This window comes from Amborella trichopoda, chromosome 5, assembly GCF_054954075.1.
Source record: "Amborella trichopoda isolate Santa Cruz 75 chromosome 5, AtrichopodaSantaCruz75HAP2 v2.0, whole genome shotgun sequence".
NCBI classification, from domain to species: Eukaryota; Viridiplantae; Streptophyta; class Magnoliopsida; order Amborellales; family Amborellaceae; genus Amborella; species Amborella trichopoda.
Window position 1 is genome coordinate 24,091,084 of NC_142340.1, and position 14,499 is coordinate 24,105,582.

The following is a 14,499-nucleotide window of genomic DNA, read 5'->3' on the forward strand; positions in this document are numbered from 1 at the left end:
ATCTCCTCTCAAAAGAATAGTTCCTATCTATTTCCCAAAATCCTCTTAACAACTCACACATCTCATAACTTAAAGTCACGTATTATTGATATGAAAAACTATCCCATGAATACCAAAGAAGAAAAAATTATTCCATGAATATCAAAAAAGATTAAGGAAGGAGAGACCAAAGAATGTTTTGAATGTAAATACCAGCAGAGACTGCTAACAATTAACCCAACGTGATAACTACGGAATAACTCCAAAAATAAAGCTCTATCTCTAAATAGAAAACTCTACCTCTTTAATAAGATAAAGGAAAATGAATAAACATCAAGGAAACCTTATGAGGAAAGAAAAGAAGACAACGAATTAAAAAAAATAAGGAAACTAATGTCATAATCCCAAAAAAAAATAGTTATGCCCTTCTCTCTCTTTCTCTCTGCCTAAAACTCACAAAAGTTCAAGGAGATGAAAATAAAATAGAAAACATTAAGATCTGAAAATGTATAGCCATAAACAAAGACACGCAAGTTCCCTGAAACATAAAAAAATTATTTGGAATAGATCCAAGCCCTTAACAAGTTGGAGTAGGTGGAGAGAGAATAAAATAGGAAGTTGAATAGCCTTTTTTAATGGAGATAAGCACGAACCCAAAACAACCTTTTAGAAGTAGAAAAGAAACAAACACATAAACATAAACATGCTCTTATAACAAAAGTCAATGAGTGATCCTTTTTTTTTTCTACTTACAAACTAAAATAATAATAAATAAATAAAATGAAAATAAATACCAAGGGAAAAAGGTCAAAAAAACAAGATTTTCCTATTAATTTTTTTTTTTTTTTTTTTTGTTTCTTTTGGAGTTTTTTTTTTTTTAAAAAAAAACAAAGACCCTAAAAAGGAGATCAGGGGCTGCTTTTATTTTATTTTTTATTTTTTATTTTTTTCGTTCACGGATCAAGCTTGAAATGCCCCACGTTGGGCGCCAAACTGTTTATGATGAAAAATCAGACGAACTTCAGGTGAAGATCTCTCTGATTTTTGACACCTTAAATTAAATAAAAATGCAATAAAATAGTGGTAAAGAAAGTGGGACAAATTAAATTCAGATATGAGGCCAGATCTGCTCGGAAACGAGCAGATCTACTCTCAGATCTGTGGCAGAGCCGGCATGATCTAAGACACAAAAATACGATTTTAAAGCAAATAAGAAGATAAAAATGAAATTAAAACAAGAAAAGAAGAATAAAAAATGAAAAGAAATGAAATGATACCGAACCGGGCCGGATGGCCCGGTACTCCCGAGCCTTCTGGGGCTCACCCGTATCAGAACCGGTCATCTTTTGTCTCTCTGAGTCAGATGTTCACCAGCAAGTCTCTGGTTGAAGAAGGGTGGTTGTGACCTAAGGGTAGATCTAGGGTGGTTGTGCCCTAGGTTTAGGTTTTCCCCGACTTAGGTTTTCTCTCATGAGGCTTGGGTTCCTGAAGTAGTTTCTAAGGTTTTCTCTTCTCTCGTGTAACTCTCTCTCTAGTTTTTTTCTCTCTGATATCTATCTGTTATCTTCCCTAGGGTTTTGGTCTCTCAGATTTTTTATCTCTATCTCCTATCTCCTAGGGTTTCATTTTTCTCCGTCCTAATGACCACGAAAAGAGGGTTTATAGGGGTCAAAATCCGTTGGGGACGGTATACTCACATAACCAACACGTGCTTATAAAAAAAAATGGGTTTACTAGGTTATGTGTGATCCTAAGGGTTCAAGAAACCACAAAATTTTTTATATTTAAAATGGAGTGTCTACAGTAGTGTTGTGTAGAAAAACAAGGAGAGCGCAGGTCAAGGGAGGCGATTCCGAACCAGCTAAAGCAGCTAAGGGGCTTTCTGTCGTGATCTCAGAGAGTGCCCACACGAGTTAGCCCGAGTAAGTCATAGACCCTGGTGAGGTTGGTCCCCACCTCACATCCAAAATTCCTTTCTCACTAGTTGGATACCTGCCCTTGTTCTTGAACAAGGTTCCTGAGAGAGAGATCTCAAGTCCTGGGTTTTCCGAACTCTAGACATTGTCACCCGATCACCTAGATCCGGAGAGACGAGATTGAGGCACCTAACCAGCTTGGCTACTCCACTGGGGACTTATTACCCCTTCGTTGGTTCTCTCATGTTTGATCAGTATCATCTTTTACTTTCTACATTACTTCTTATGGCACCTAGGTTCCTCAACCTTTTTATCCGAGTTGGGGATTTTCTCACCTCTGCACTCGTGACCATCTCAGGGAAGCGAACTTCTCAAGCTTCCTTCCCTACACTCCTCCTAAGTCAGGACTCTCAACCCGGCTTTCATGTTCTTTCCTGGGTTGGTGCGAGAGAGGATTTAAACGTCCTTGACTCCCTACTTCCTCGACCTAATGGACCCTTCACCAAGGTCCCTTGCATTGGTAGCACATCTGCTATAGCACACAGCACGCACCTTACTACTGGCAAGTCCCTACCAGTCATATAGCTGAGGACACCATAAGGCTGCCCTTCCCACTCTCGTGAAACGTAAGCAAGTTGTCATCACTTCTGAGGGTCGTCGCAAGGCTACCCCTCGAACTCCTTTACCACCCCGAACCTCTATACCTAGAGGCTTGGCACACCAAGGTGGAGACCCTATGGCTTCCATCTCTCACACACACCTAAAGGCTCGTGGTCCATCCACTCGAGCCACACATCGAGGCAACTTTCACGCTGCCTCGAACTCGCGTTCAAGGCTAAGCCTTCTTAGGCCAAACCCTGAGCACGCCATGCATCCCACAGCTCAAGGCAGCGCTAGCTCTATGCCAACTTGAGTACACGAGGGTTGATCACTTCGTCCACCCTCCCAGCACTCACAACTGCACCTTGTGAGAGATGGGCTCCTACCCAGTCCCTCACAGACATAAGCTCGCAGGGCTTGACCTCCACAAGTCGAACCTATTGACCGAACAAGGGCTGAGCCCCAAGTCACCCAGACTGCTAACCCTAAAGGTGCACACACATCGACTTTGCAGGTTCCTCCTCACTCCTGACTCAGGCGGAGTCATGAACCAACTCCTTCTTCTGTCTCTCTTCCTTCACCAGGCAAGCACCTCGAGACCTGGTACTCAAAAGTATTCCATAAGAGTACCATCTTGAGCCAGCTTCAGGTCAGCCGTGCACTCGAGCCTCACAAAGGGATTCGGGGCAGCGGCCTGATGTCAGACAGAGGCCTCCAGCCTCTAAGGAAGAAACCCAGCTTGCCTTCTACCATTGGACCCCACTCCCTGCTCCAACTCATAGACACGACCCTTGCATGCTCAAAGAAGGCGAGGCAGTTCAGACCTCAGGCTTGGTTCTAGAGTGAAGTCCACAACAGCCTCTGAATTAAGCAGAAGAGAGGCTTGCAGATCCTGACCAAAGAGGCCTCCAAGGCAGCTTAGGTCACTACTCACGATGACCTCCTGCCTTGTAATCCATTTTTCCCTCTCCAAACTCAAGAACTCGAGCAAATCCAAGAATACTACTCAGTGATCACTACCCAGAAGCCACGGTCCTAAGACCGTCGAGAATCGGTCCTCACAAGATCGACATACAAGGCTCAAGTCCAGTCGGGGCAAGCTAAACCCCTGCAGACTGACTTGCCACGTACGACTCGCCAACCTCGACAGTCCACTGCGCCACCTGGCTCTGACCTTCTAGAAGAAACAATCAGTGTCATGGTGATTAATGATCCGGACGACACTCAAGAAGAGAGGATGAATAGCTTCGAGGTAATGGTGCAATCCATCCTCGAGAAGATGGAACGCTTAGAAGCCTCCAGGTCCCCTTCCTCTCACTATGAGACCAATTCCCCGACAGGTGAGGACACAGTTCCCAAGCAAACTCCCCCATCGGCTTCCCAAGACAACACTCCCTCTCGGGGGATCTCCCAAACCAACATAGATGTCATGGTCGCTCATAGCCTCAAGAACAAGGTCCCAGGCTTGCACGAGGCCCCGCTCTACTAGAAGCCGTACCCTTCGTACATTGACCAAGTGTTATTTCCCCCAAACTACCAACATACTACCCACTTCTAAGCAACTTGTAGGGAGACAGCAACTGGCAGACGACTTCTCCTTTGTCAGTTCATCAACACTCTCGAAGGGCCAGCCTTCCAGTGGTATGCTTGACTGCCCCCAAACTCGGTGCACATGTGGCAAGAAATGGAGCAGTTATTTTACCAACGCTTCTACGAAGTCCAAGGAACGTGGAAACCATTGAGCTCCTCATGTTGACTCAGGACCCTCGTGAACCGGTTGACAAATTCATCACCCGATGGAGGGAGCTGGCAACCTTTCATGCCACTCCCATGACCAAAAAAGAAGCTGTCAAGACCTGTATACGAAACATGCTTCCCGAGATCGCCCTGCATGTCGAGGCCTCCAATCCACCCTCCATGTTAGAGCTCATTTCTAAGGCAGATCGTATCAAGGAATTGTTCAAACACCATGGCTCTCACCAGCAACCCTTCGGTTCGAATTCTCGCTCCAACAGTCGAGGCAACCAGCAAACGCAGTGATCAGTGCGGATGTAACCGTGATTGACACCAACAAAGCTGCCCCTCAAACCTTGTACCTCTCCAAGGCACAAACATTTCAGGCTGGGGGCAAACAATAGTCTTACAATAGGGTCCCGCCTCCTAAAAATGCTGGTCGAAGTGACTTCTGGATCCAGCACCAAATAAGGTTTACCCCTTCAACAAGGAGTGGACTCCTGCACTGCCGCTAGAACAGACATTATACAAATGCTGAAGGTCAGCACTGCAGAGCCGGCAGGGTAAGAGACAAATGAGAGGTATTGAGCCTATCACAGGAAAGTAGGCCACCCCACTCATGAATGTTATAAGCTCAACGATACTATCGAAGCCCTTATTAACAAGGATCAGATAAACCTCGAAGAGTTAAAGAAAGCATTCTAGGCAACTGAGGCTTCTCACGTAGTCACAATCCAAGAGGGTGACGAAGCACCCGCCATCCTCTGTGCATTATTTTCCTTAATGCTCGAAGACGGACACATCACACCGAAGCTTACAAGGCAACCCAAGTTCCTGCCTCCATGAACTGAGAACCTCTGGTGCTCCTATCACCTCATACGAGGCCATGATGTGATCGAATGCACCGGCTTCCACAAGATCTTGGCAAAGAAGATGCGGTAATGCTAAGAAGTTCAGGGAAACCTAGGAGGGCCCTCAAGCCCCTCTTCCACCAATGCAAGAGGAACTCCCGACGCAAGCCATGTGAAACACTGAGCTAGACCCTCTACTAGCCTCTTCGAGGCAATGCTGCAACAGGGCCTCGTTACTCCCAAGCTCGCCAGGCAGCCTAAATGCCTTGCCCAGGGTACAAAAAACCTCTAGTGCCCATATCACCAAGTAAGGGGCCACGAACTGAAAGAATGTTCTGGATTCGAAGCTATAATCACTCATAAGGTACAAGAAGGCCACATCATCAGCACTATTCTCCCAGAGCACTTTCAAGCCATCACTCCCATCCAAGAGGAGACCCGTTGCAGGTTCCTTATGAGCATACACTGGACCCTTCAAAGCCATTGACTTCTCAGTCCTGGGAAATCTACCATGGGCGAAGTAGGCTTAAATCCCTGAAACGTGAGGCAATCCACCAAGCTAGGGCTACTCATCAGCCTGATAGGGAGGTCCAGACACCCCATCAGGGATCCAGTAGGAGATGACGAGCACCTAAGTCTGCTCACCGAAGGAATCCCATCCCTCAGCCACCAGTTGAAGAATAATTCCTCAGGCCCCTTCCTCCACTACCAACTTTACAAGACTTCATCCCACGCGTAGCTTGCCTTATCCTTTCATCCAATCAGACGGAGGTACCTGAGTCATCAATAGCTCGGGAGTCCTTTAATATGGGTGACGATGCTAAAAGCACCCCACAATGGTCAAAGCCAGGGAAAGACCTAAAATATCTCCTGCAGTCGTCCAATATAGGTACGGCACTAAAAGCAGCCCACAACGGTCAAAGTCGGGGTAAGACCTAAAATATCCGTTGCACATTCCAATACCAGCGACAACGTAAAAAGCTGCCCGGAATACTCTAACTCTTCTCCTTTCCCCTCTGCTATTTTCTCCACAAGTGCAACTCGACAGTATCTAGACTTCAACACTCTAAATAGAGAGATCGGAGGCTCCGGCCTTAGTAGGTCGCAGCAAGATTGCCTCAAAGAGATGCTGGCCCAGACAGCTAGATTTTTTACAACCGTCGACGCCCTGTCAACTCCAGCCAAAACTGAGCCATCATCAATTTCCTCTTCCAAAGAAGCCTCCCATATGGTGCAGATTTTAGAAGTACCACCTAGCACGGGGCAAATGAACTTGAGATCAGGGAAGAAGCTATAGCCCACGCCTCAAAAGCTCAAGGTCCTCAAGTTTCTTGATCTTGTTTCCCTAAACCTCAACCTCAAACCTCTACATCCTTAATACAAATCCCCATTACTTCTCCATCAACCCAGATTGCACTAGCTAAACAAAAAATTCAGCCAGTGCCATAAACCAAAACTCAACCGAATCATGTTCCTAAAACTACCCTACTCCCTACACCAGTGACTGGATCAGGAACACAGAAGACTAATGTGGATAAAGTGAAATACGATATAATTGGGCACTTGAGAAAGCTTCCAGCCCTTCTAAGCATCTATGATGCCCTTCTATTGTCTAGAGACTATCATATGGCCTTGGTTCAAGCTCTTTTTAACCTAAAGGTGTACAAGACCGAAGTGGAGCCTATAGAGGTTGATCCAGCCATTCTCAATGGGTGCTTGGCAATCTCCTTTTTCGAAGATGACCTACAGTTGGGAGGCAAATTTTACAACTGCCCCCTCTTCGTGAATGGTGAACTGCACGCCTACCCTATCAATAGGATCATGTTGGATGGAGGGTCAGCAATCAACCTGATCCCAAGAAGGATCCTCATCTGATTGGGATTAGGATCTGATGACCTCACTCCTACCCACATCACTGTGCAAGGTTTCAACCAATCAGGTGAGAAGCCAGCTGGCAAGGTGCGCCTTCATCTCAAAATCGATAACCTCAACGATTATGCTCAGTTCTACATAATCGATGTCGATACCTCCTACAACATCCTGCTTGATCGTCCTTGGCTTCACTAGCAAGGGGTGGTTCCTTCCACGCTCCACCAGTGCTTCAAATACAATCGAGATGGAAGACAGCACACAGTCTATGTTGATAAAAGACCGTTCCTTGTAGCTGAGACTCACTATGCCGACGCCAAGTACTATTTCACAAACCTTCCAGCGCCAAAAAAGTCAAAAGCTTATACATGTTCACAGACATGTTCAAAGAAGAGGAAAGAAAGGACAAGATCCTCCCTTTGACTCTGATCTACCTGAGTATACCTTGCCACCTCTCCGAGGTCATAATGCCCTCTCCTAAAGACGAAGCTTTCCCTCTACGTCTAAATCGCTAGAACAAAATAACGAGTTAGAAGTAACACCTGAGCCCGAGGAAGCCCTAGAGGTAAATCTTCTAGCACCAAGGGTCACCTATATGTTGGACCAGCAAAAAGTCTTGCATATCCCCATTGCTCTTCTAGAAGCAGAACTGGCATACCGACCACCAAGAAAGGTACTCCAAATTCCACCCTCCTTAAACGATGAGGTCACCGGCATTCAAAAGAAGATCTTACACTTGTCAAGGGTTATCGAAGAGGTACAGGTGCACAAGAGTCGGCCCTCTGGCCCTTAAGAACAAGACCCCATGGCAGAGCTAAGGAGTGACTTTCATAGCCTTCAGAATCAGTTGGAGGTTATGCACGTCACTTCAAAGCACTTAAGTGAGTTTATCCCTAAAACTAAGACCTATGACGAGTTCAAAATCATTGCACCTCGAATTGAAGCCAAAGTTCCCCCAGATTGGAGCATTTACAGCGAGCAGGCTCATCAAATCATGAGAACCATAAATTATGAGACCCTGTCCAATCAAACACTCAGGGGTGAGGAAGCAACTGGTCCCCCATTCGAGGTCATTGAAGTCACAGCAGGCTGCTATAAGACGAAGCAAGGAGTGGGCTATTCCTTTTCGTGTCAAGCTGCGAAAGAGAGAAAGCAATAAAAAGAGAAGGGAAGAACAAAAGACATGCCGCACATAGGAAAGAGAAAAGAATTATTTCATACGTCAAGGAAAATATTACAAGTGTCTTTTCTTTACTGTAAAAAAAAAAAAAAGAAACATGGAAAGGAGGCACTGTCAAAAGCGATCAATGATTTTGTTGACCTTCTCTCTACACTCTTTGATTGAGGCCTTCACTCGCTCAATATCGGGCCTCAGTTCGGCCACCATTTTGGCCTCATGGTCCACTAGAGCCAGCTGCTCCCCCAAGGAGCACTCGATGTCCAGTAACTTCTGGCTCAGTTCCTTATCTTTGGCTTCCCAGGCTACCGTCTCCTCCTTCAACTCCTCAAGCGTCTGCACCAATTTGGCAATTTTCGCCTTCAAGGTCTGTACCTTGTCATGGTGCATCGCAGCTTTCTTGGCAAGGCAAACTTCTAAGAGATGGTAGCATCTATTTCCCCTACTTGGGCATCAACCAACCCTCGATTCTATCTGAGGGAATTCTCCAACCACTCTAGATGCGAGTCCTCTAGTCACTTTGTAGCCTTCTCCGCTTGCAGACCCTTCATCCTCTGTCCCTCCAGCTTGTTTGCGATATTGTCGAAGTAAGGGAGCGCTTCGGGCACACTTCCTAGGGCGTTCCCCCTCAACTGTAGGAGCGTTGTTCCAAGCTCTTCGATAGCCAGCTCATTCAACTTCTAGAAGCCCATTCGCAGCATCTCAAAGAAAACACCCGGTATCTCGCTAAAAGTCGGCCTGGGCAGTACGGTAGGAGTGACCATAGCAGGAGGATCCCCAACTCCAACCAAGGCTTCAGGCTCCCCAGATTCAAGAGCAACCTTAGGCTGCTCTGGTACCTTAGCAATGGCTCTCTTGATCAGATCTCCTCTCATGACCATGTCGGGCTCGACCCTTTCAGGCTCAAATGCCATAGCTTCACCCTCTGCAAGCTCCACAGCCTCAACTAGGGCAAAGTTGACCTCCTCGCCTGGAGCTACTACCTCAGTCTCAGGCTGCACCATGGTAGCCTCCTCTCCCGGGCAACAATCTCCCCCTATGTCCCCTCTTCTTGAACCACCATCTCCATCTCAGCATGTTCGACACCTTCTCTCTCTCCTTCTTCGCCCTGTCTTCCACGATGACCACATCAGCTACATGCTCACCTACGTGGCATGCCTCCTCTGTAGTCACGGGTGCTGCCCTTGGGCCTTCCACGCTTGATCCCTGAGGGTGTCCTGCCTCTACGTCTCCCGCAACTACATCACTTGAGGCAACAACCTCCTACGGCTCAGGTGGTCCCTCTTCAATCCCCAGGGGGTTTTCCTTTCCTCGGTAGTCACACCAACCTTCAGACCTCCTAGGGCCCTCTCCGCCTCCGCTGCCTCATCAAGGCGAGCCTCCTCAGCCCCGTTCACCTCCATCGGGACTAGGCCCTCCCCTTAAGCCACGAACGTCACTTCCTGATTCGAAGCAATCTCGATCGGGGCAATAGGATCTGAGGCATTGGCCTGGGCCTCCAAACAGCTAGAAGAAGGTTCAGGTAAAGGAGAAGGTGAATCCTCAAGTGCAGAGGGTGATGCAGAAAAAGCAAGAAGAAGCCGAGGGTGAGGAGTCGTCTTTTGACTCACGAACCACGGGAACTTTACACCCTTTGCATCTCGAAGCCTTTGTTGCCTTCTTAGCCAGAGCACGAGAAGCTGTTGGGGTAGCCCGCTTCCTCTTCTTTCCTTTTGCCTGCTTAGGTGCAGCAGCCTTCGAGGTGCCTGATTTAGACGAACTGGTGGCCAGCTTGCTATGAGAGCCGCTCCTTATCAACTCATTTAAATCTTGGACTGGCCTTCATGCCCCTGGACCTTGTGGCCCTCTTTCCATTTGAAAATTGCAGAGAGATTGTCAAAAATGCTCTCTGTCTCTTGCTCCATGTCAAGAAACCCGAGCAGAAACCTTTCCACGACAATTTGGCGAGGCCGCCCAAGAGTGCTCTAGTCCCAAGGAAAGCCTAAGGTAAATACCTACCCCAGCGGAGGGGTCCTCGCCATCTTCCTCTGCCTTGTCTCCTTGCTCAAGTGAGAATTTTTCCCTTTCTAAGGGTGGCCAACATCCCAATACCCTTTGTTGGTGATTCACCACCGGACTTCATGGGCTTCAGTCGCCAGCGCTCTTCGACCAAAATATGGTAGCACATACTTATTCACTTATGTGAACTCCAGGCACGTGGCCCAAGCTGTGCGAATGTGCCTCGAAAACCAAGTCTCCCGATGGGTTCCTAGCTGGTCCTTCTTCCAATGAGCGGCCTTATTGTGCCGCTTCTCAAAGAATATGGATATGGGCAGCCTTGATCAAGCCCATGCTGCCGAGCAAATATGTGAGGGAAATACCCCTCGAGCTTCGCACTATGAACAGCGCGGTAGGGGAGAACTCTGCCCCTAACACTCAACATATACATCAGCTCCTTATGAGTGGTAGGAGCATCGTTCAGGCTCTTGCCCAATTCATCAACGAAAGCACGATCTGCAAGATTCCCCACTGGAAAGGCGGGCCTCCTCATGTGAAGGTGATCGTTGTAGAACAAGGTACGCACATGGCCCGGAGAATGAATGATTGCTTTCTGCCTGGCAATCCTCAGCAGAAACTAGCACATCGTCTCTTTTAATTCTTCGGTTCAGACGTAAGTGCCCGGGAAATAAGCCCCAAGCCAGCCGTATACATAATGGACGAGGAAAGACGTCTTGAAGTCCCCTGGGAAGGCTTAACCATCCACTATGTCATTCTTTCCTTCATCACCTTGATAAACATTTCCCCTAGATATGGCTCCTAGGCCATAGTAAATGCTGCAAAGGACCGGCTGCGCAAGTGTATATTTTTGCCCTCTCGCCATGTTACAGGCCACATAGAAAGTGCCTGGACGGATGATGTTTGCTCCGTCAGAGAGAGAAAATTTGCACAAGAAAAGCAATAGATAGGCATCCAAGAAGATATACTCATTCTCCTTCTGTAGCTCAAAAATTGGCGGGGCCTCCTCCTTTCCTTTCTTTGGTGAGGGACCGACTTCATCATCACAGTCCCCATAGAAAAAGGCCACCCACTTGGTGAAGGTAACGCGTCCCTTCTTTCTTTCAGACCAGAGCAGCTGGTAAATTCCAAACAGCTCTCGAAGCCCAACTGATGGGACTTCCTTCCTGACCCACTCGTTCTAAGAAATGACCGAGTTCGGAGGAATGAACTCATCATACATGTTACCAATGAGTGATAGCCCACCAATAAAATACAAGTCTAGTAGAGATATCCCTACTTCACCACGACCGAGTAGCCATGTGTTGCTAACATGGCTCCATGTCTCCAAAAGCACGTTGACGTGTTTGAGCAACAGTCATAATTGCCCGCCAAACATTGAATGGTGGCCAGCAGAGAAGCACGCTTCAGAATGTCCCTGAACAGGCTAAGCACTATTATAGTCCACGAAGATTACCCTTCAGATATTGGTGCTCTCCTTACACTCGCAACTCAGTAGAGGACTATTTCATGGCAAGGGTTTTCACCATCCTCTTGCCTAGAGTCGGCAAGGCCCCATTTGAGGCTATCTTTCTGTGCAGACAATGCAAGAGGCCCACTCCTTCTTCTACACTCACATTGCCGTCATTATCTTCCCTCGCCACCACAAAAGTGACACTTCAAGGCCACCTCGGTTCACATAAGCTTTCCGTGAGTCAGATTGGTCGCCTCTCACCAAGCTTTCGCCGATGAAAACATTACTGCCAAGCTCCCCTGCTCACAGGAGGTTCTTCACGTCTGGAATAGTACCCGAAGGCTGGGACATTAGATCAAAAGCTTCACTGCCAAAGGATGATAAGCGTCTGCGAAAAAACTGTGCTCACAAAAGGGTATCGACGACTGGTCACTCAAGGTGTAATGCTAGCAAGCTATTGCCATATCGCAGTCAAGGGCAAGACTAACGTCGTCTGACCACTACGATGGTATTGCCGTGCGCAGAAAGCAGGGCTATAGCCGTCTTGCAAATAAAGCAGGGCTATCGTCGTCCGGTGAATAAGGGACTATCGCCATCTGTCAAAGTAAAGCACTTGAAGCCGCTTGTGTTCCAGCTGTTCGCACGTGTCGCACATGCGGTGTACCACATCCCTTGAAATCTGGGCACGCCACCTGACAATTGCGACATGGCCTATTGCCGCGTGTGCGGAAGGCGACCGTTCACCATCTCGACGTCCCCTACCGTTACGGCCCCACAACCCTTTGGGTTCACGTCAATGCTTCCTCTTCGCCAGAAACTCCCTCTGCTCGCCGAAAAATGCTTCCTCATCTAACCCTGTTCTCTCCCCTTACCAACTGCCAGGAGAATCAAAGAACCACCAAAAATCCGTAAAAAGCTTCCCTGCAGCCCTGCGGATTTCCCTTCCCTGTTTTCGCACTTTAGAAGCTCGCCACGAACTTGCTGGAATTCCACTGAGTGTTCGATGAGCCCCAAGCTGCTTCTCCTCCTTCTTCCTGATAGCCAAAATACCGTCAGATTCCCCAGACTTCTTTGCGACCTTCCCTCCAGCCACAGGATTATCGGAAGAACACTCAAACTCTGGTAGAGCACCACTACAATTCTTGTTAAGCTTATGAGAAGCCTTGTTTCCCCCTCAGAAAGCCTTGACACTCTCCCAAAGCATTCGCAAGCACAGTATGAAGCTCACAACCTGCTCAAGCTTGACTAAAAATCTCCTGAAAGCTTGTTTGCAGCAAGCTTTAGCCGGAAACTCTTAGCAGAAGTTTATTGGCAAAGGCTCAAGCTCTCTCTCTCTCTCTAAACTGTTTTACCCTTCCGTAAAATAGTAAAATGGGGTTTTTCCCCCTTTTTATACTCAGCAGTGCCGCAAACTGCTCTTGACAAATCCAAAATGATGCCTCAGTCCCCAGCGCCTGACGGCAACAAGACCAGGCTGGGGCAGGTCAAGCTCGAGACCTAAAAAAGCCGTCATTGCTCCTTTGTCAAGGGCCATCACCACACGCCTTCGTCAAGGGCCATCGCCACATGCCTTCATCAAGGGCCGATGCCGGGCGCCTTCACCCTGAGGCTATCATCGCGCCCTTCGTCAAGGATTTAACGATGTGTGCCTCAACAAGTGGTTAATGTCGTGCACACAGTATCTAGGTCTAATGCTGCATGCGCCATCAAACACTTAGTGTCGTGATCATACCACGACACCCATCCGAACCATTGTCCTACCTCCTCAGGAAGTTCATTCCTTGCACCACAATCTCACTCCTCAAGGAGTCCAGTTTTCGGTGACGGCTTTGTTCCCCATGGAGTCGCGTTCCTTCACCACACTTTGGTCCATCCTGCATGACTTTAAACTACACAGCCATGGTCCGAGCCATATGACCTTAAACTGCGCCATACTATATGACCCTAAACTGCAGCGGAGGTCTAGTTGCATGACCTTAAACTGCATAGTCTGTGCTGCATGACTTTAAACGTCACAGCCACGGTCCGAACCGCATGACCTTAAACTGCGCAACCTTGGTCCAAACTATATGGCCCTAAACCGTAGCGGAAGTCTAGTTGCACGACCTTAAACCGCATGGTCCACACTGCATGACCTTAAACCGCACAGCCATGGTTTAAGCATGATGACCTTATATTGTGCATCCTTGGTCCAAACTATATGACCCTAAACTGTACTGGAGGTCTAGTTGCACGACCTTAAACCTCATAGTTCTAACTGCATGACTTTAAACTGCCTAGCCATGATTCGAGTTATAAGACCTTAAAACTGTAACGCGTGGTGTGACAAATAATCCATACGCATGACTTTAACCTGAGATGGACCACCTCTTCACTAAGGTGTATTTCATAAACATCGAAGTGAGATGTAGGACAAGTAAAGAGGGGGTCGCACCTACCCTCAATCCCCATTGGGTCTGCTTCGCACCTACACCCCAGTGTGAGTCACACCCTATTGCAACCCACTATCCCCAACGAGTTAGGGTCATTCTTATCTTTTCAACCCCCAGTAGGGTTACACCTATGCTGCGTCACGTCATCCCCAGTGGAGTTACATGAAGCTTCATCCTTCACCCCATGGAGTTACACTTACCCCCTTAATCCCCAGAGGAGTCGGCTTTCGCTTGCCACTCCTCATAGAGCCACCATCTTCATCTAAAAGCCCCCTGCCTGTGTATAGCCTTAGATATTTTTATCCCCCACGAGTCATATCATGATCCATAGACCTATCCCTCATGGAGCTTCACCTACATGGCGACCCACACAGTGGTTTGTGCTGCATGACTTTAACTGTATAGCCATGGTCCAACTGTATGACCTTAAACTATAGTGCACATCCTGGTCGCATGACGTTAAAAGGCTTAGTGCCATGGTCCAAACTATATG